Source organism: Palaemon carinicauda, chromosome 19 (assembly GCF_036898095.1).
Source record: "Palaemon carinicauda isolate YSFRI2023 chromosome 19, ASM3689809v2, whole genome shotgun sequence".
NCBI classification, from domain to species: Eukaryota; Metazoa; Arthropoda; class Malacostraca; order Decapoda; family Palaemonidae; genus Palaemon; species Palaemon carinicauda.
In genome coordinates this window covers 71821846-71844107 of record NC_090743.1, presented here as the reverse complement: position 1 = coordinate 71844107, position 22262 = coordinate 71821846, and the positions used below count along the sequence as shown (strand labels likewise).

The following is a 22262-nucleotide window of genomic DNA, read 5'->3' as shown; positions in this document are numbered from 1 at the left end:
GGTGAGAAGATTGTACAGGACTAGCAGACCAGCTTAGTCGCCAGGGTAAGGTTTTAAGATTGGAGTAGCTCTTACATCCTTGCATAATGGACAGGCTTGTCTTGTTAGGCTCACTGGGAATTGACTTGATTGCCACATGAGTAGACAGGATTCTATAGGTACAGTATTTTTTCCCGTCTCTCTCTACAGTATTCTGCGCTAAGTTCTAAATAAATAAAGCACTATGTTTTCCAGGTATAATTTTTTTTCGAGTTCAAGTAAACTTTGAGAACATTTGTAGAAAAAATTTACAATCTTGCTGTGTTTATAGGCTGGAACGTGAACACCCTCTGGGAGGCAGTATATTAAAAAGAAAAAAAAAAAAGTATTTGTTCCGTAACCGAAATACAAACCACGCTATTTAATTAGGGTATTACTTTCGGCGTAGCTGAAATGACGAGCCATTAGATTTTTAATAAGGGTTTACTACCCTCTCGCTAGTTAGCGAGGGGGTAGGGGAGGGGTAGCTAGCTACCCCTCCCCCCCCCTCACACACCGGTGGGTAGCTCAATTTGCTTTTGGCTCGGGTGATGAACAGACGTGTCTGCTCCCACCCTCACTTATTGACAGCCTTAATCTTTTTTGCTTTTTCTTTGCAGTGTGTGCTTGGAAGATGGCCTCTACCATTATGCGGAAGTGCCACGGATTACCTGACCGCCCTTGTGATACATATATGTCAGCGGTCGAAACGGACCCTCACACCTTATGTCCGTTCTGCAGGGGCCAACGGTGTGATAGAGACAAAGTGTGTAGTGAGTGTAGGGAGTGGTCTACCTCCCAGTGGGAGAGGTTTCCCGGCACTGGAAGAAGAAGTCCAAAAGGGATCTTTCTCCTTCAAGGGTTTCCTTGAAGAAAGAAAATTCCAAGGACTCTTCTATCGTAGCCCGAACCTCCTCCGAAGCTCCCGCTCGAGTGGTCTCTTCCGAGAGGTCGTCGAGTGGTATCGTAGGCCATTCTTTTGTTGACCGACCTCAGGGTTCGGGAGAGAGAGTTGCCTCCCATGGCCAGTCAGCTCCTCCTCCTCTTCTGGGGGAGGATTTATCTTTTAACACTGTTGCTAATGATGATTTGTTGCAGCTTTGGGCTTCCTTGGGGCTTAAGGGCTCGCACTCCAAGGAAGCCCTGTTTGACTTAATCCAGTTGGGGGCTGCTGTCAAACAGTCGCCGGCGGTAGCAGAGGTTGACCCTCTGTCTATCGTCGACGTTGTTGTGGCAGGGGCCTCCGACGAGTTTAGTCAAACCCCTGCCTTGGTTCCCGATGCAGCTGAAGGCTTAGTTCCTCCCTCCGAACATCCTTCGAGGGAGGAGCTAAGTCCAACGGTCTCTCCTGCAGGTGATTCTCCCCCTCGGGGGAGTTCACTGACAGAGACTCCTCTCTGGAGGACTGACGATGGTCTGCCTGCCGCCTCCAGAGGAAGTATCCGTTGGAAGGCTCGCCGCCCTCTTCGCCGTAGAGGCCTTCCTTCTCCTCACAAGGGAGTTAGGAGGCGCCTCTTCGGCTCTTCTCCGTCGCAGTCCCCCGCAGAGGATCCTCCTTGCTGTGCACCGACCGTTGCAGTTGCATCCTTGGACCTCTCTGCTGATTGTTCTCCTTCGCCTGCTAGACCTTCGGACCTGCCGTCTCCGTTCCTGGCTGCTGACGCGCTTTGGGCGCCCACGCATCCCGTTTTCCAACGGGCACCGGTCCCTTCGGGGCAAAAGGGGCTTTCTCACAATGTGAGCAAGTCCCTTGAGCGCCAGGTATCCCCTGCGCTCCAACATTCTCCTGCTCGCTCGCGCGCACTTGCGCGCAAGCACTCGCCTGCGGTGAAGTCCTCTCTGCTCAGAACTTCATCCAAGGAGACAACGCCCCAGAGACCTTCTGCAGCTGAGACTACTCGCCATGGCTCTTCTGCTCGCCAGCGCTCTCCTGCTCACCAGCGCTCTCCTGCTCGCCAGCGCTCACCTGTGCGCTAGCGCTCTCATGCTCGCCAGCGCTCTCCTGTTCCCCAGCGATCTTCTCCTCGCCAGCGTACAACTGCGCGCCCTCATCTTGATGCGCGCCCCACGCGCCCACGATCTCCTGCTCGCCAGCGCTCTGGCAAGTCCTGACCCTGATGAGGCATCTCAACAGGATTCCCGATCCTGAGATTCCTTCTCGCGATGGCAGGGACACGGTCCTGGACCGAGTCTTTGGCACTCATAAACCCGCTAAGGCCAGTGCAGCTTTGCCCTAGTCCCAAGGGGTGAAGAGTGCCAGGGATAAGGGCGAGGCCCAGCTCTCCGAGCTCGCCTCCTCCAGCCGTTCCACGGCTGGCAACAAACTCCTCCCACCTCCTCGCTTCCAACAGAGGAGGTGCTTCGAGATCATGGAGGAGGCTTGTTTAGCTCTTCCCCTGCACCACTCTGTGGAAGAGCTTACTAAGGGAGTCCCTCTTGAGAGACTCTCTAGCCGGCAAGTGACTTTCTCGGCGACAGAGATCATAAGCCCGGAGAAGGTCGCGAAGTGTGCCATGCAGGCTACTTCGTGGCTTGACATCTGGCTGGGATCTCTTGGCATCCTGTTGCGATCCGAAGATTTGTCTAAAGAGAGCACCAGGAAGACCCTGGAGACCTTCTTCCTCTCGGGCACCTGCACCATTGAGTTTCTGGCCCACCAAGTCTCGAACTTGTGGGCCAACTCAATCCTGAAACGTCGTGATGCGGTGGCAGAGAGGTTCCACGCGAAGGTCCCAGCCATCGAGGTCAGCAGGCTCAGCCATTCTTCCCTTCTAGGGAAGAACCTGTTCGAGCCTAAAGACTTGGAACAGGCAGCCAAGAGGTGGAGGAAGTCCAACCAGGACTCCCTCCTTCATAGGGCTCTTACATCAAAGCCCTATAAACCTCCGGCACCTCAACAACCTCGCCCGTCCAAGACAACGAAACCGACTGTGACAGAGAAGGCAACGGTGTCGAAGCCCTTTCCTGTCAAAGACAAGAAAGGCAAAAAGTCCTCCAGGGGAGGAAAGAATCATAGAGGGAGCGGCCGAGGCCGCAAACGCTAGGATTGACAGTCCCCCTGCATGTCTACCAGTGGGAGGATGCCTTCAAAGTTGCGCAGACAGGTGGCAGCAACTCGGGTCCGATTCCTGGACGATTTCCGTAATCAGTCAGGGATATCGCGCCCCGTTCATAACATCTCTACCTCCCCTGACAGCGGATCCAGTGTCGTTGAGCTCCTTTGCCAGGGGATCGGTAAGGGGCCAAGCCCTACGGGCAGAAGTCCAGACCATGTTAAAGAAGGGCGCTCTCCAGGAGGTCGTCGACGGTTCCCCAGGCTTCTTCAGTCGACTCTTTCTTGTAAAGAAGGCGTCTGGAAGCTGGAGACCAGTCATCGACCTCTCAGCCCTGAACAGATTTGTCAAACAAACCTCGTTCAGCATGGAGACGGCGGACACGGTCAGACTAGCGGTGAGACCACAAGACTTCATGGGTACACTGGACCTGAAGGACGCGTACTTCCAGATCCCAGTCCATCCGTCTTCGAAGAAGTACTTAAGATTCAGCCTAGACAACAAAATCTACCAATTCAAGGTGCTGTGTTTCGGTCTCTCCACAGCACCTCAGGTATTCACCAGAGTGTTCACACTGATTTCTTCGTGGGCACACAGGATCGGCATCCGTCTTCTCTGCTATCTGGACGACTGGCTGATCCTGGCAGACTCGGAGTCGACCCTTCTTCGACACCGAGACAAGCTTCTGGGACTTTGCCAAGATCTAGGGATCATGGTAAATCTCGAGAAGCCTTCCCTGCTTCCAACTCAACGACTGGTATACAGTGAACCCTCGTTTATCGCGGTAGATAGGTTCCAGTCGCGGCCGCGATAGGTGAAAATCCGCGAAGTAGTGACACCATATTTACCTATTTATTCAACATGTATATTCAGACTTTTAAAACCTTCCCTTGTACGTAGTTCTGTTAACAAACTACCCTTTAATGTACAGAACACTTAATGCATGTACTACAGTACCCTAAACTAAAACAGGCACAAATATTAAAGGTGATTTTATATCATGCATTTCCTAAACACGCTAAAAAGCACGATAAAAAATGGCAACCAATGTTTTGTTTACATTTATCTCTGATCATAATGAAGAAACAAACTGGAGGTAGAGCTTTGCTTATTACCCAGACATATTTCCCATACTTTTCCCTTAGAACTACATCACATCTTCCTACTTTAGATATATATATATGTATATATATATATATATATATATATATATATATATATATATATATATGTATATATATATATATATATATATATATATATATATATATATATATATATATGTGTGTGTGTGTGTATATATATATATATATTTATATGTATACACATATACATACCTACATATATACATAAATACATGCATACATATATATATATATATATATATATATATATATATATATATATATATATATATATATATATATATATACTGTATATATATGGGTTATGGAAAAAATCCGCGAAGTGGTGAATCCGCGATGGTCGAACCGCGAAGTAGCGAGGGTTCACTGTATCTAGGCATGATCTTGGACACCAATCTCCATAAAGCCTTCCCATCAGACGACAGGATAGCAAGGCTGAGGAGGGTCGCAGTTCCTTTCCTCAGACGAGAAGAACGCCCAGCCCAATCATGGTTACGTCTCCTCGGTCACCTTTCATCTAGTTCCAAATGGTCGCCTCAGGATGAGATCCCTGCAATGGTGACTCAAGTCCCGGTAGAATCAAGGACACGATTCCCTGGACATCTTGGTCCCAATGGGTCCAGCGGAACGGATGGATCTTCAGTGGTGGTTGACAGAGGAAAACCTACGAAAGGGAGTGGATCTTGTCGTCCTCCCCCCGGATTTGATGCTGTTTTTGGACGCCTCAAAAAAAAGGGGGGGGGGGGGGCACCTTCTGAACCACAGGACCTCAGGCCTATGGTCAGAATTAGAAAAGTGCCTCCACACAAACCTGCTAGAAATGAAGGCTGTGTATCTGGCACTTCAGCAGTTCCAACAATACCTGGCGGGCCACTCTGTGGTGGTGATGAGCGACAACACCACGGTAGTGGCTTACATCAACAAGCAGGGAGGTACCTTTTCACAGCAGCTATCCCATCTTGCAGTAGAGATACTGAGATGGACCGAAGTCCACTCGATTCCACTAGCAGCTCGCTTCATTCCAGGCAAGAGGAATATGCTCGCTGACAGTCTGAGCAGGGCATCTCAGATAGTGAGTACCGAGTGGTCTTTGGATCGTCTAGTAGCCAACAAAGTCCTGACTTTGTGGGGTTCCCCGACGGTGGATCTGTTTGCGACAGCCTTGAATTTCAAGCTCCCGCTGTACTGCTCCCCAGTCCCAGACCCCAAAGCACTCTGGCAAGATGCCTTTCAACAACGGTGGGACAACATCGACGTCTACGCCTTTCCCCCGTTCTGTCTGATGAGAAGGGTACTCAACAAGACAAGAATATCAGTCAACCTTTCGATGACCTTAATAGCTCCGCTATGGCATCACGCAGAGTGGTTCCCGGACCTTCTGCAGCTCCTGACGGAACTCCCAAGAGAACTTTCTCCTCGACACGAGCTACTCGGACAACCACATGCCAACATCTTCCACAAAGCCGTAGCATCGCTACGACTTCACGCCTGGAGACTATCCAGCGTCTCCTCACAGAGAGAGGCTTTTCGCAACAAGTTGCGGAAAGGATGTCTCGACACCTGCGAAAGTCATCCGCAGGGGTCTACCAGGGAAAGTGGAGAGTCTTCTGTGGTTGGTGTCGTAGAAGGGGTATCTCTCCACTCGATGCCACTATTCCAGCAATAGCGGAGTTTCTCGTGTATTTGCGGGAAGAAATACGCCTTTCAGTCTCGGCAGTGAAAGGCTATCGCTCAGCCTTAAGTCTTGCCTTCAGGCTCAAGGAATGGACATTTCCTCTTCGCTGGAACTTTCTCAACTCATACGAAGTTATGAACTTACCTGCCCCCATTCGGAAGTGAGACCTCCTCCATGGAACGTGGTTCGAGTCCTCAGGTCTCTTAAGAGACCTCCTTTCGAACCATTACGCCAGGCTTCTGATCGCCACCTAACTTGGAAGACTGTGTTCCTGCTTGCTCGGGCCTCGGCCAAGCGAGTCAGCGAACTTCATGGTCTCTCGTATAACATCGCCCATTCAAGGGGATGGGGGGAGGTAACGTTCAGATTCGTCACTGTGTTTGTAGCTAAGACTCAGAATCCAGGAGTGCCGGACCCCCGGTTCGACTCCTTCAGGATTTCGAGTCTCCTTTCTGTAACAGATGACCCAGACCATCTCCTACTGTGCCCAGTAAGGAGTCTGAGGCTCTATCTTAAGAGAACAGCTGCAATTCATCCTCGGGTGCAAGCATTGTTCGTGAGCATAGGAAGGACGAAGAGGAGGGTCACTAAGAATACAATCTCAGCTTGGATTCGCAGGGTTATCTACCATTCACTGAATCCTGACCCTCTTCCGTCACGTCGCCCTAGGGCACATGATGTCAGGGGCATTGCTACGTCCCTGGCATTCAAGAGAAATTACTCTGTGACGCAGGTTCTACAAGCAGGGGTTTGGAAGCGTCAAATGACCTTCACAGCCCACTACCTGCAAGACGTGACCCACAGGAGGCTTGATACGTTCGCTATCGGCCCTGTGGTGGCTGCACAACAGCTGGTTTAATCCTCAGGCTCCTTAATGGATAAGTAGCAGAGGGTTGAGGGCATTGTTACCCTGTTTTAGTCTGCATGAATGAAAAGGTTGCCTGGCCCTTATTCTTCTCTTCATTCTCCCTTCTCTTGTGGAAAGCAGCATCCTGGGTTCTCTGCATAGCTGACCTCAAACCACAGCAGGTAAACCATGTTTCCTTGTGTTCCTAGTATTAAGTTAATACTGTCACGTCCCCATACCCTTACGAGGTGGTATTGGGATCGTCCTAACCTAGATTTCCATCTAAAGGACTCCAGGTCAACTTCCTAGGACGAGTCACACTTCACTCCTTCACACACTAGCTTACGTAGGCCGGGGTCCTTGCAGAGCAAGGCACTTGCGAGGTGCAGGGACTCCTTATCTTGAGTTCTAACACATTCAGATACCGAGTCCCCGGGCAAAAGCCAAAGCCAGTACGGCTGGGACTTACCACCCTTCCTAAGGGATTTTAACCCTTTTACCCCCAAAGGACGTACTGGTACGTCTCACAAAACCCATCCCTTTAACCCCATGGACGTACCGGTACGTCCTTGCAAAAAAATGCTATAAAAATTTTTTTTTTCATATTTTTGATAAATTTTTTGAAAAAATTCAGGCATTTTCCAAGAGAATGAGACCAACCTGACCTCTCTATGAAAAAAATTAAGGCTGTTAGAGCAATTAAGAAAAATTATACTGCAAAATGTGCTGGGAAAAAAATAACCCCTTGGGGGTTAAGGGTTGGAAATTTCCAAAGAGCCTGGGGGTAAAAGGGTTAAGTCACCCTAAAAACCTTAGCTATTTAATCAAACTTGCCCGCCAACCCTGTCTCCCGGTAAGTCCTACCTCTGAGCAAAGTGAGTTACTCACCAGTGTGTGAGGAGGTGGGAGGGGTAGCTAGCTACCCCTCCCCTACCCCCTCGCTAACTAGCGAGGGGGTAGTAAACCCTCGTTAAAAATCTAATGGCTCGTCATTTCAGCTACGCCGAAAGTAATACCCTAATTAAAAAGCTAAGGATTGTATGGTTAGGAAAAATACAAATTATCTACAAATTTTTCATGTTACAAAAATGAAATAAAGGTTGACAAATGCATCAATAAGAAAGTTTCTATTGTAAGAAAAAACTAGTGTCCCTCTTCACTTCAGTCCCACACTATCTAGACTAAAAGAATGAATTAACAAAAAGGAAATAAAAACCCATTCACATGTTGGACACTCCCACATAAATACAGTCATCAGGAAAGGGTTATTCAGTAAACCACGTATTTAGTGAAAAACATCACTCACAAAAGTTCTGTAACATTTACTCTATTTATAAAAATAATCTTAGTATATAGATGTGTGCAGCATAGAATTTTCCTCCTCTTTCTACAAACTTACTGTAGGAATAAATAGATTCTCCACAAGCATTTTTTCATCACAGCCAGGCCAATTCACAGTAATATTCAGTCCCATCAAATTTACTAACGTTTGGGATTTTCTGTGCAATATGAAAAATCAATTCCCTGCATGATATATTACGCGGCTTTCAAAGGCATTTGTACTTTTTATCTTTTTGTTTTTAGTATACTGAAGAACACACATGTTCTACAGAAGCCAAGTCACTCTAAGATTGCGCATTACAAACTACACTCATGTGTCAGAGTATAGGTCTCTTGATTGTGTTTACTCGTTTTTTATAAAGTGCAGCTTGAATGGTTTTTTGGGAAGTAATGACGAGATAGGAACTCTAGCTACTATGGGTTTGTTGGATCTCAAATTTTGTAGAGAACTAAGGAAACCAAATGGTGCACAATGTTATTCTTAACTTCATCAATTGAAGATAGCATGGGATTATCAAGAATCATTTGAATCTCTAAAAACTTGACTTCTTTTTTTGGTGTTGAAGTTAAATATGAACATTTCATTTCTTTACTAAAACGCATCTGTCCCTGTTGTTCCACTAAATACATTCCCGAATCCTGTTCACTGCAACTGTTAACTGAATTTTCTGACTTATCATCGTGTTCAAGACACTCGACATTCTGTGAAAAGGATGATTCTTCTTGACCTGGGCTTTTTTTTCTTTACTGTTCATTTTGGCACGCTATTTCTGTTTTTCAAGCATTGTACAGTAGACCCCTGGGGTACAGCGTCCCCAACTTACGTTTTTTTCATGTTACGGTATGGAATACAATGTTTTTTCGTCCCCTCGTTACGACATTTTTTCCACCTTACGGTATTGAATGCCAAAACTCAAACTTGGCGGTTTTTATGCGTACGACTGTGCGAGTCACTACCCTACCACCATGCTCATACGTCACTAAGAAGCTGGTCTGCTATTGGTCGGCGTCACTAAGATACCGATACGCTATTGGCCGAAATCCCTCCCACAATGCCTGAGAGAGATGCTGCCTCTCTCTCTCTCTTTGTTATACGCGCGCTCAGTTCAGAATCTCGTGTGCGTTTTGTAAAGACTTGATCTCGTGTGGGTGCTATCGTATTTTTTGTGCATTTTAGTGCTTAATTCTAACTTTAATTTGTTAGCCATGGGTCCCAAGATTGCTAGTGGTTTTAAAGGGAGAAGTAAGAAGATGATTACTATGGAAACGAAGCTGGAGATAATAAAGAAATACGAAGAAGGCATGCGCATCGTTACCCTCGCTATTATGTATGGCCGTAACCAGTCTACGATTGGTACAACTATCAAGAACAAGGAAGCCATTAAAGCAAGTAAGTCTTCTAAAGGCATGACTGTCCTTGCCAGTGGAAGGACCTCAATCAACGACGAGATGGAGAGACTCCTTCTTTTATGGATTAAGGAGAAGGAAATCGCTGGTGATACACTCACGCAATCGGTAATTTCGCACAAGGCGAGCGCCATCTTTGCCGATCTCGTGGAAGCCCAGAGAGACGGCAGAGACGAAGGAACGTCGCAGCAAGCCCCCCAAGAGTTCAAGGCTTCTCATGGGTGGTTTGATCTTTTTAAGAAGAGGACTGGTATTCACTCAGTCGTCAGGCATGGAGAGGCGGCCAGTTCTGACAAGAAAGCAGCAGAAGAATTCCTCAAGAAGTTTGAGAAAGTAATTTCCAGAGAAGGCTACATTCCTCACCAAGTGTTTAACTGTGATGAAACTGGCCTTTTCCGGAAGAAAATGCCCCGCCGTACATATATCACAGCTGAAGAAAAGAAACTTCCTGGCCATAAACCGATGAAGGACAGACACGCCCGCATTTTGTGCAAATACCACTCAGAGAATCCTCGTGCCTTCAAGGCACAAAATATCACGAAGGAGAGGCTCTCGGTATTTTGGAAGTCTAATGCCAAGGCCTGGGTCACGAGGACCATATTTATTGAGTGGATAAACGTCTGCTTCGGTCCTGCTGTCAAGAACTTGTAGAAGAGAACAATCTTCCTCTCAAATGTCTCCTGGTACTGGACAAGGCCCCTGCTCACCTTCCTGGCCTCGAGGACATCATTCATCCTGACTTCTCCTTCATCAAGGTTCTCTATCTGCCACCAAACACCACCCCTCTCCTCCAGCTTATGGACCAGCAAGTGATTGCCAACTTTAAGAAGCTTTACACGAAGAATCTGTTCAAAAGATGCTTCAAAGTGACCGAAAGCACTCAACTCACCCTCTGTGAATTTTGGAAGGGGCATTTTGACATATTTCAATGCCTGAAGATGATCGACAAAGCTTGGAATGAGGTTTCACGGCGCACTTTGAACTCCTCATGGAAGAAACTGTGGCCAGCTGTTGTGGCAGAACGAGACTTCCAAGGTGTTGATCCCTCAACCGAAGACGAGGCCATTGATGATACTGCCCCTGAGGATGATGTTGAGGAAATAATTTCAATCGGGAGGTCCATGGGGCTTGTTGTCGATGAGGCTGACGTCCATAACCTTATCGAGGAGCACAGGGAAGAGCTTACGACTGAAGACTTTAAGGAGTTGGAGGCAATGCAGTTGACTGTCATTCAAGAAGCTCACAGCTCTAGTGATGGCGAGGACGGGGGGGAGACTGAAGAAACGACATCGGCAGAAATAAGGGAAGCTATCGGTTGGTATGAAAACCTTACGAGTTTCATTGAAAAAAACACCCAGAAAAACTTCACACAGGTCGTCTTATGGAAAGTGTTAATGACAAGTATACGAATCATTTTAGAAATATGTTGAGGAATCGTCAGAAACAGGTTTATTTGGATAGATATTTCTCCAAAGGAGAAGTGTAAGAAAGCAAAGATGATAATAGTGATTCTATTAAAAAAGCTAAAAAAGAGTTTTTTTAAGTTCTAAAAAAAAAGAAATCATAAAATTTTTTTCAAAAGACAAAAATAATAAAAAAAAAAGCATTTTCAATTTTAAGTGTTTAATAGTAAGAATAGATTTATTATTAAGTGTACATAACATAATTAGCATTGATACGTTTTTATATCTACCATCTCCTTCCCCCTCTGCCTCCACCCACTACCAGCTCAAGTCACGTCACTCCAAAGGTAAATAAAATTTAATTTTTCCTTTACAGTACAGTATATAATTTTTATTTATCCTGTAATGTTTTTTAATTATATACTGTACAGTACATGTATATTATATATAAGTACAGTGAACCCTCGTTTATCGCGGTAGATAGGTTCCAGACCCGGCCGCGATAGGTGAAAATCCGCGAAGTAGTGACACCATATTTACCTATTTATTCAACATGTATATTCAGACTTTTAAAACCTTCCCTTGTACGTAGTACTGTTAACAAACTACCCTTTAATGTACAGAACACTTAATGCATGCACTACAGTACCCTAAACTAAAACAGGCACAAATATTAAAGGCGATTTTATATCATGCGTTTCCTAAACACGCTAAAACGCACGATAAAAAATGGCAACCAATGTTTTGTTTACGTTTATCTCTGATCATAACGAAGAAACAAACTGGAGGTAGAGCTTTGCTTATTACCCAGACATATTTCCCATACTTTTCCCTTAGAACTACATCACATCTTCCTACTTTAGATATATATATATATATATATATATATATATATATATATATATATATATATATATATATATATATACCTACATATATACATACATACATATATACATAAATACATATATACATAAATACATGCATACATATATATATATATATATATATATATATATATATATATATATTATATATACAGTGATGCCTCAGGATACGAAATTAATCCGTTCAGGATGCGGTTTCGTATCCTGATATTTTCGTATCCTGAGTCGTGTTTTACATGTAAATAGCCTAATCCGTTCCAAGCCTTATAAAAAGTCACCCTTTCTTTCATAAACACGCTAAACTGTAGTAATAAACATGCAATGTAGCCATTTCTATCATTCAATAATTAACACAACCGTTAAAAACAGCCTAATCCATTCCAGAAACCACTATGAGATTATTCAATAATATAGTTATAGCCAAGTTATCCCCCCCAAGCCCAAAGAAAACGGTCCGTTTTCTTTACTACTGTATAAAAGTTACGGTACTGTATGTACGTAAAGCATTTAGATCAGTGAAGGTGTATTGTTACCTGTACGTACACCTAAATTAATGATTGATACCTGTACACTCTGAAAAAAAGGTTACAGTTAATTAGTGTAACAAAAAAGTTGAAACTTACCTTTTGATTGAGACGATGTCCGATAGCGAAGTCGCGGCAGAGGAGGATGGCATAAGGCAGAAAACGTAACAAGTGACAGACTACGTACAGTAATTTACACACTTAACACATTAACACTTAAACTTTACGAAATAAAAAAATGGAAGAAATAATTAACACTTAACATTACGTATGGAAAACTATAAAATGAAAGAAAAAATTACTTTAACAGTTAACGGTAACATAAAACTTAAAATTGAATTTTTTCTTTTTTTGCTCTTTTATAACTTTACGTTTTTCTTATTTTCTAAATCTCTTCTACTTCTTCATCACTTTCTTTTCTCTGTTTCTTTTCTTTACTTTCACCTTCTAATTCTTCATCCCTTCCTCTTTTCTGTTTCTTTTCTTCACTTTCACCTTCGTCTTGGCCTACTAATACCGCTGGCCTCTTTAATAAGAAACTATCCATTGAAGCTTGTTTCTGCCTACTTTTCAACACATTTCTAAAATGCATTAGGCAAACGTAATATAATACACTACGTAACAAGTGACAGACTACGTACAGTAATTTACACACTTAACACATTAACACTTAAACTTTACGAAATAAAAAAATGGAAGAAATAATTAACACTTAACATTACGTATGGAAAACTATAAAATGAAAGAAAAAATTACTTTAACACTTAACGGTAACATAAAACTTAAAATTGAATTTTTTTTTTTTTTGCTTTTTTATAACTTTACGTTTTTCTTATTTTCTAAATCTCTTCTACTTCTTCGTCACTTTCTTTTTTTTTTGTTTCTTTTCTTTACTTTCACCTTCTAATTCTTCATCCCTTCCTCTTTTCTGTTTCTTTTCTTCACTTTCACCTTCGTCTTGGCCTACTAATACCGCTGGCCTCTTTAATAAGAAACTATCCATTGAAGCTTGTTTCTGCCTACTTTTCAACACATTTCTAAAATGCGTTAGGCAAACATAATATAATACACTACGTAACGTTATATACAGTCTATGTATAGTAAACACTAATACAGTGAACCCTCGCTACTTCGCGGTTCGACCATCGCGGATTCACCACTTCGCGGATTTTTTCCATAACCCATATATATACAGTATATATATATATATATATATATATGTATGCATGTATTTATGTATATATGTAGGTATGTATATGTGTATACATATAAATATATATATATATACACACACACACACACACACATATATATATATATATATATATATATATATATATATATATATATATCTAAAGTAGGAAGATGTGATGTAGTTCTAAGGGAAAAGTATGGGAAATATGTCTGGGTAATAAGCAAAGCTCTACCTCCAGTTTGTTTCTAGGCCTACATTATGATCAGAGATAAATGTAAACAAAACATTGGTTGCCATTTTTTATCGTGCTTTTTAGCATGTTAAGGAAATGCATGATATAAAATCACCTTTAATATTTGTGCCTGTTATAGTTTAGGGTACTGTAGTACATGCATTAAGTGTTCTGTACATTAAAGGGTAGTTTGTTAACAGTACTACATACAAGGGAAGGTTTTTAAAGTCTGAATATACATGTTGAATAAATAGGTAAATATGGTGTCACTACTTCGCGGATTTTCACCTATCGCGGCCGCGACTGGAACCTATCTACCGCGATAAACGAGGGTTCACTGTACAGTACAGTGCACAGTAACGAATGTTTATTAACGATAACACGTGGCGTACGAATGTACTGTATATTAACACTAAGTCAAACAAGCGAAAGCACGCAATGTCTGTTAACGATACCGCGGTCGGAACGAAAAGAGAGAGAGAGAGATGAACGCCCGTGCGTAGGCAAGCTGGGATAGTTGCCGACCAATAGGAAAGCAGGATCTTATGGCGTCAGCTAGCGTCTGAGTAGGGAGATAACCAATGGGTGAGCAGGAGGCTGTAAGTGAGTCTACCCAAGTTCAAAGTCAGGCGGCGCGCGCTTTTTAAAATTACTCTCGGCGAAGAGTTGGGATCTCATAAGGTTTTCGTATCCTGAAATTTTATCCGTATCCTGGGGCATAAAAATCTTCGAATCACTTTTCGCATCCTGAATTTTTCGTAAGCAGAAACTTTCGTATCCAGAGGTATCACTGTATATATATATATATATATATATATATATATATATATATATATATATATTACTGTATATATATGGGTTATGGAAAAAATCCGCGAAGTGGTGAATCCGCGATGGTCGAACCGCGAAGTAGCGAGGGTTCACTGTATACAGTGATACCTCTACATTCGATCTTAATTCGTTCCAGAAACTACTTCGTATGTTAAAACGATCGTATGTTGGAGCAAATATTCCCATAAGAATACATGGTAATTGATTTAATTCGTTCCTCAGCCTAAAAACCCATAATAAATCCTTAATAAATGGCTACACATAATTACACGTGACATTAATACAATGCCTGTATAATAAATACATATTACAAACCAAAAAAAAGAACATAATAATGAAATAATAAATAAAAAACGGGTTGTAATGTAACACTTTACCTTAGCGACAGGCCACCGCAGGTGTAGGGATTTCTACGCAGGAGGAGACGGAAGATCAGCGAGGAGGTAGGGACGGTGACTTTGTACGATAACGTGTACGATAACTTACACTAACTTACACTACTACGTGAACTTTAACTTAACTTAGCTTTTTTTTTTTCATTTTTATAATTTTATATTTTTTTTTTACATTTTTTCTTTTCTTATTTTTAATTTTCATCACTTTCACTCGATTCGGTCTTCCTTTTCTTTGCTTCACTTTCTTTCTTTTCATCATGATCACTAGACCGTTTTAAAGATTTTTTAAAGAAACTATCGAGTGAAAGTTGCTTTGTATGATTTTGAGGATTTTTCTAAAATGCATTAAGCAAACATCATCGAACTGCGCAACAACACGGCAAACCTGAAGTTTCTGTGGGTGATGCTTGTCGATGAAATCAACAACGTGTTGATGATATGCCAACATCTGTTTTATTTCCCCCGTACCTAAGATTTCGCCTACCTCCTCAATCTCCTCCGACTCACTCAACTGTGCTTGGAACTCATCATGCTGCATGGCTTGCAACTCCTTGAGTTCCTCGGTGGTGAGCTCTTCATGATACTCATCGACGAGTTCGGTGGTGTCATCTTCATCCACCTCCAGACCCATGGACTTGCCAAGGGATACAATCTCTTCGACGTCTTCCTCGGCGGCAAGCACAGGTTCATTCTCGGGGCCAAAACCTTCGAAAGCGGAATTCAGGGTCCGACGAGTTACTCCCTCCCAAGCCTGATCAATGATCTTTAAGCAGTGCACGATATTGAAGTGGCTCCTCCAAAATTCACGCAAAGTTAAGTTGGTGCTTTACGTGACATTAAAGCACTGCTTAAATAAGTGCTTTGTGTAGAGCTTCTTAAAATTCGAGATGACTTGTTGGTCCATGGGCTGGAGGATAGGGGTGGTATTCGGTAGAAGATATAACACCTTGATGAATTTGTATTCGTCGATGATATCATCCTAGAGTCCGGGGGGGTGAGCAGGTGCATTGTCCAAACAAAGCAAGCACTTCAAAGGCAAATTCCTTTCCTGAAGATACTTCTTGACAGCAGGGCCGAAAACTACGTTTACCCATTCCACAAAGATATGCCTAGTAACCCAAGCCTTAGAATTAGAACGCCATAGAACATGTAGCAGTTCTTTATTAATTCTATGTGGTTTAAATGCCCTAGGGTTTTCGGAATGGTAAACTAACAGAGGCTTAATTTTGCAGTCCCCGCTGGCGTTGGCACAAAGCGCAAGAGTCAACCGATCCTTCATTGGCTTATGTCCAGGCATTTTCTTCTCTTCGGCGGTAATGTACGTTTGACTAGGCATCTTTTTCCAAAACAGACCGGTTTCATCACAGTTGAAAACCTACTGCTCTACGTAACCTTCCTCCGCCACGATGCTTTCGAACTTTTTAACAAAGTCTTTAGCAGCCTTAGTGTCCGAACTCGAAGCTTCCCCATGACGAACAACTGAATGAATCCCGGTCCGTTTCCTAAATTTCTCGAACCAACCTCGAGACGCCTTGAATTCCTCCGTTGTAGGATCGGCTGAACTCTCCCCCGCGTCACCCCGAGAGCGCGCCGCCTTCAAGTCACTGTAGATAGCGCTGGCCTTCTCACAAATGATCGTTTCCGTGATCGTATCGCCAACAATCTCTTTGTCTTTGATCCATATTAACAAAAGTCGTTCCATCTCTTCAAGGGTAGGGCTACGACGTTTAGAAATAATTGTGATCCCCTTCGAAGGTTCACTGATTTAATGGCTGCCTTCTGTTTTATGATCGTCGAGATCATCGACATATTCCGGCCATATTGTTTAGCGAGATCGCTAACACATACACCTTGCTCATGCGTTTCTATGATTTCCTGCTTTAATTCTAATGAAAGCATAGACTTCCTCTTTTTCTCACCACTGCTACTACTTCCTGAACCAAAACTAAGCTTTTTAGGACCCATGATTACGGAACACAGAAAACACACGTGAAAAGGCAAGATAAAAAACTGTTAAAACTGAGTGAATAGAGGACAACCACACGATGCGCACGCGATGAGAGGACTGATCAAGGTGACACTCGGTTGGCGTCCCTCCGATGTGCTGCCATCTAGCAGTGTCAACAACAAACTACGCTGCACGCTTTCGAGAAAATTCCACGGTTAAGCGTATTGTTTACGTCGTATGTTGGAGCAACACTTCGTATGTTGGAGCAACACTTCGTATGTTGAGACAGAAATTTGGTCGAATTTTACTTCGTATGTTGGAAAATTCGTATGTAGAGGTTCCACTGTACTGTAGTACAGTGCTTACTCTACTATTTTGTTACATACTAATTTTCAATGTTTTTACCTGGGGTTTTGCACGCATTAGCTATTCTATTGCCCGCCATACAACATTTTTACCATACGATACCAACTCCGGAACAGATTAATGTCGTATGGCGGGGGCCTACTGTACACCTTTTCTTTATGCTACAGTTCAGGTTTTGTTTAAATCTACTTGATCTTTAAAACCCTACTAGGTGTAGAAATTTGCTGCCAGCCACCTGCTAATAAAAGAAAGAAATGAATTTTGAGAATGAGGGACTGTACATAAAACTTTATACACATACAAATAAAATAAAAAATAAGAAATGAAATTGGAAATATTTGTATTTTTCATAGACTTTTTTTTTTCACAACGGTGATCCTTCAGGCTCTTGTTCTCCTGAGCCTTCTGGCTCTCGTGACGCTGAGCTTCCAGCCTCTCGTAACCCTAGACCTATGGGTCCTAGTCACACTGAGCCTTTGGGCTCTGGTGACCCTGAGCCTTTGGGCTCTCGTCGCGTAGAGCCTTCGAGCTCTTGTGACCCTCGTTGCGCTGAGCCTCCGGTCCACGAGACCAACTGCCCCTATGTCCCCCAGGGATCAGTACCCACTAGATCTGGTTCAGGGCAAAAGACATAAGGAAGCACCAAAGCAGTCGTCTGCTTTGAGGTATCAATGCCCGGCAATCCCCCTGTCGGTTAGACCGATGCCAATCCTGCCTGCAGGTGAGGAATCGAAGAAACCTTTCTTGGTTCCTAGACCCAGGGCTCCTGGCCACCCAAAGGATCCTCCTCCTAGTTCATTGGAAGGTAAAGACACCACATGGCTTAGCTCATTATTTAACGTAAAATTCTTATGGCTCGTCTTTCAGCTTCACCAGGAATAATATCCCTTATAAATAGGTCCAGGTTGTATCATTAGGAAAAATGCAAATTATTTCCAAATTTGTCATGTTAGTAGCATTCCTTCTATTCTTGTTTGTAAGTGAACATTTTATATATTTTATGAAACATTTTCTTCTGAACAGGAGAAAAAGCACCATAAATTGTCACATGCAAGCCAACTTTTTTAGGCCTAATAATAATCCACCATAACAATGGATCAATACATGGCATGAACGTACTTAAAACATTTGTTTGAATCAATAAAGCAAGATGAGAGATTATTTATGGCTTTTATTCAGAAAATCTCTTACTACTGTAGTTTATGTTTGTTCCGTAACTGAAATACAAACCACGCTATTTACATGGGGTAATTACTTTGGCGTACCTAAATGACGAGCCATAAGAATTTCAACGAGGTTTTACTACCCCGCCGCTAGTTAGCGGGAGGTAGTGAGGGGTAGCTAGCTAACCCCCCCCCCCCACCACACACACACACCGGTGAAAGCTTCACTTTTACTTTTGGCTCGGGCGGAGAACAGACCTGTCTGCTCTCTCCCTCGCTTTGACTGCCATATTTAATCTGTTTTTGCTTTTTTTTTTCCAGTGTGTTTGAAGTTGGCCTCTACTGACTATGCGTACATGCCCTGGACTTCCCGGCCGCCCTTGTGAGACCTTTTTGTCGGCGGTCGACACCGATCCCCACACCTTGTGTCCTCACTGTAGGGGCCAACGGTGTGATAGCGGTAATGTATGTATCGAATGTAGGGAGTGGTCTACCTCCCAGTGGGAGAGGTTTGCCCGGCGCAGGAAGAAAAAGTCTGAAAGGGATCTTTCTCCATCAGAGGCTTCTTTGAAGAGAGAAAATTCCAAGACTTCTTCTTCTGTAGCCCTTTCCTCCTCCGAAGCTCCCCCTCGAGCGGTCTCTTCCGAGAGGCTGGCGAGTGGTAGCGTAGTCCGTACTGCTGTTGACCGATCCCGGGGTGCGGGAGAGGTGGTTGACTCCCATAACGAGGCGGCTGCCCCTCCTCCCCCGGAGGAGGATATGAACATTGATTTACCTGTGAATAATCATGATTTGTTGCAGCTTTGGGCATCCTTTGGGGCTGCAGGATTCGCCCTCCAGGGAAGCCCTGTTTGACATGATCAACTTGTGCAGCTGTCAAACAATCGCCAACTACAGCAGGAATAGATCCTCTGTCTGTTGTTGACGTTGTTGTAACGGAGGCATCTCGTGGGTCTAGTCAAACCCCCGTTCCTGTTGCTGAGGTAGCTGAAGGCTTAGGTTCCCCCTCTGAACACCTTTCGAGGGAGGACCTAAGTCCTACGGTCTCTCCTGCCGGTGATTCTCTCCCAAGGGGGAGTTCACTCACAGAGACTCCTCTTCGGAGGCCCTATGATGGTCAGCCTGCTGACCCCACGGCCCCTCGTGGGCGTATAATGCGCAAGGCTCGTCCTCCCCTTCGCCGTAGAGGCCTTCCTTCCCCTCACAAGGGAGTTAGGAGGCGCCTCTTCGGCTCGTCGTCACCACAGTCCTCTGCGGAGGAGACGACTCGCCGTTCACCGATCCTGCCAGCTACCACCTTAGACCTCCCCGGGGATCGTTCGCGATCCCCTTCGGATGATGGTCGTTCTTCGGGACCCTGTGACCAGTCTCCCTCCAGACCTGCTGACCTGCCGTCACCTTTCGAGGATGCTGATGAGCGTTACGCGCCACCTGATCCTGCCACTGCGCAGGCACCGGGCCCTTCGGGCTTAAGGGCCTTGAGCGCAAAACTGTGCCTCTTGCCCTCAAGCGCCAGGTTCAACCTGCGAGCCCTCATGATGCTGCTGCTGCTGCTGTTCCAGTCTTAGCGCCACAGCGCTCACCTGTGCGCGTGCGCGCCCCTGTTCCTGTTACGCGCCAGGGTTCCCCTGCGCGCCCACATCCTTCTGCCCCCCAGCGCCCGCCAGCAGTTCCTGATCCAGCTCGCCAGCGCCCACCTGTGCCCACCTGCGCCCCAGCGTTCCCCGGTTCCTGCCACGTCGCGCACAGTCCAAGAGGCTCCTACATTAGCGCACAGGCGCTCACAGGTACCTCTGGCCTCGCAGCGCCCGTCTAGAGTTAGGCGCGAAGCGCGCCCATCGGTCACAGTTCCAGTTACAGCGCACACGCGCTCACCAATGTGCCAGCACGCTTCTACATCACAGCGCGCAATCCAGGAGGTGCCTAAGCTAGCGCATGGTTGCTCACAGGCACCCCTGGACTCTCCGTTCCAGTCGTGCGCGACGCTCCGGTTGCGCGCCAGGTTCCAGTACCTCCCAAGGCGCCTCTTGCAACCCTCCAGCGCACACCCGTGCGCCCTAATCCAACCGCGCGCCCTGCTTGCCCACCGCAGCAGCGCACACCAGCGCGCCCACATCCTGATGCGCGCCCACAGGTTAATATGCCTGTTCTCTCGGATCAGCGCCCACCTATGCTCCAATGCGCGTACCCACCCTCGCGCTATCCTGATCCTGCGCACTCGCGCCCTCGCCCGGTTCTTCCGGATACGCGCCACTGCCCTCTAGCGCCCGTCAGTGCCGCTTGAGGATGCTGCGCGCCCTCGTATCCGGCCTCTTCACGTTCCAGCTCCTGCACGCCACACGCCTCCTGCACGCCCCCACGCCATCGCGCTCACGCGCCTGTGGCTTCGCCTACACGCCACTGCGCCCTCGCGCCCGCTTCACCAACCTCTCATGCGCGCGCGAGCGCGAGATTCCTATGACACACGATCCTGGACAGGGCCCATCGCGCGACCTCCAGCGCGAGCGTCGCCAGGTGGATAGGTCATCGTCTCGTTCCCCTCCCCGCAAGCGCAGAACAGCGCGCTCGCCGGAGGAGGGGCGGTTCCCGGACAGGTCTAAGGACTCTTTTGTTTCAGCTTCTCAGGCGAACCCTCATTTGTCGACTCCTCCAAGGGATCGAACGATCCCCTTCCTTCCAGAGGGAGTGTCCGACAGCGCGACTGTCAGCCAGCAGCCCTGGTTCGGGACCCTGGTCAGAGCTCTTGTGCAGGCTATGAGGCCCGTCCTCTCTGACGTGGGTCACAAATCAGTGGCGGCTCCCTCCCCCCTGAAGAGGAAGAGAGGAGTCCCTTCCGTGGAAACACCTCCGAGGACTACTCTGTCTCCTCGCAGATCCTTGCGCAAGGCTCCTTCCCCCCCACCAGACTTTCTCTTCCTCCCCTGCGGATGAGTATTACCCATCCTCAGGTGAGTCGGACGAGCCGGACCGTTCCCCCATCGCACCAATGGGGGAAACTCCGCCTCTCCCTGAGAAGTCTTCTCGTCCAGGGGTGGAAAAGAACCTGCACCCATCGTTACTCGAGTCCTGTATCCCTCCCAGGAGGGAACCGAAGGACTCTAAGACGATCCCAAGTCGTCAGGAAGGATCAGACAGGAGCCAGCTAGACCTTCCGATATGTCCACGTGTCCCCCCAGGAAGAGCCACTGGGGACAGGAGACTTTGCTGCCAGTCCTTCAGGAGGAGAGCACCAAGAGTCAGAACACGCATTCTGGCAAGTCCTGACCCTCATGAGGAACCTCAACGGAATTCCAGACCCAGAGATTCCTCCTCATGAGGGTAAGGACACGGTCCAAACCGTGTCTACGGCACCCAGAAACCCTCTAGGGACAGTGCAGCTTTGCCCTGGTCTTAGGGGATGAAGAGTGCCAGGGACAAGGTTGAGGGCCAACTCTGAGCTTGCCTCCTCCAGTAGATCCAGCGCCGGTAACAAGCTCCTCCCTCCTCCTCGAGTCCATCAGAGGAGGGACTTTGAGATCCTTGAGGAGTCTTGTTTAGGTCTTCCTATTCACCACTCCGTGGAAGAACTCACCGGGGGAGTCTCTCTAGAGAGACACTCAGCTACTGAGATCCTAAGCCAGGAGAAGGTCGCTAAGTGTGCCATGCAGACAACTTCGTGGCTCGATATCTGGCTGGGGTCTCTAGGCATCCTGGTGCGGTCTGAGGATCTCTCCGAAGAAAGCACCAGGAAGGCACTGGAGACTTTCTTGCTCTCAGGCACGCGGACCATCCAGTTTCTGGCCCACCAAGTCTCGAGCTTGTGGGCCAATATGATTCTCAAGCGACGGGACGC

The 22262-nt window shown here is 45.9% G+C and overlaps 1 protein-coding gene across 1 annotated transcript in view; it reads left to right on the top strand.

Moving 5' to 3' along the window:
* LOC137659063 (anaphase-promoting complex subunit 2-like) overlaps positions 1-22262 on the top strand; it is a 200081-nt gene that overhangs the window by 109915 nt on the left and 67904 nt on the right. The gene's annotated exons all lie outside the window — the stretch shown is intronic.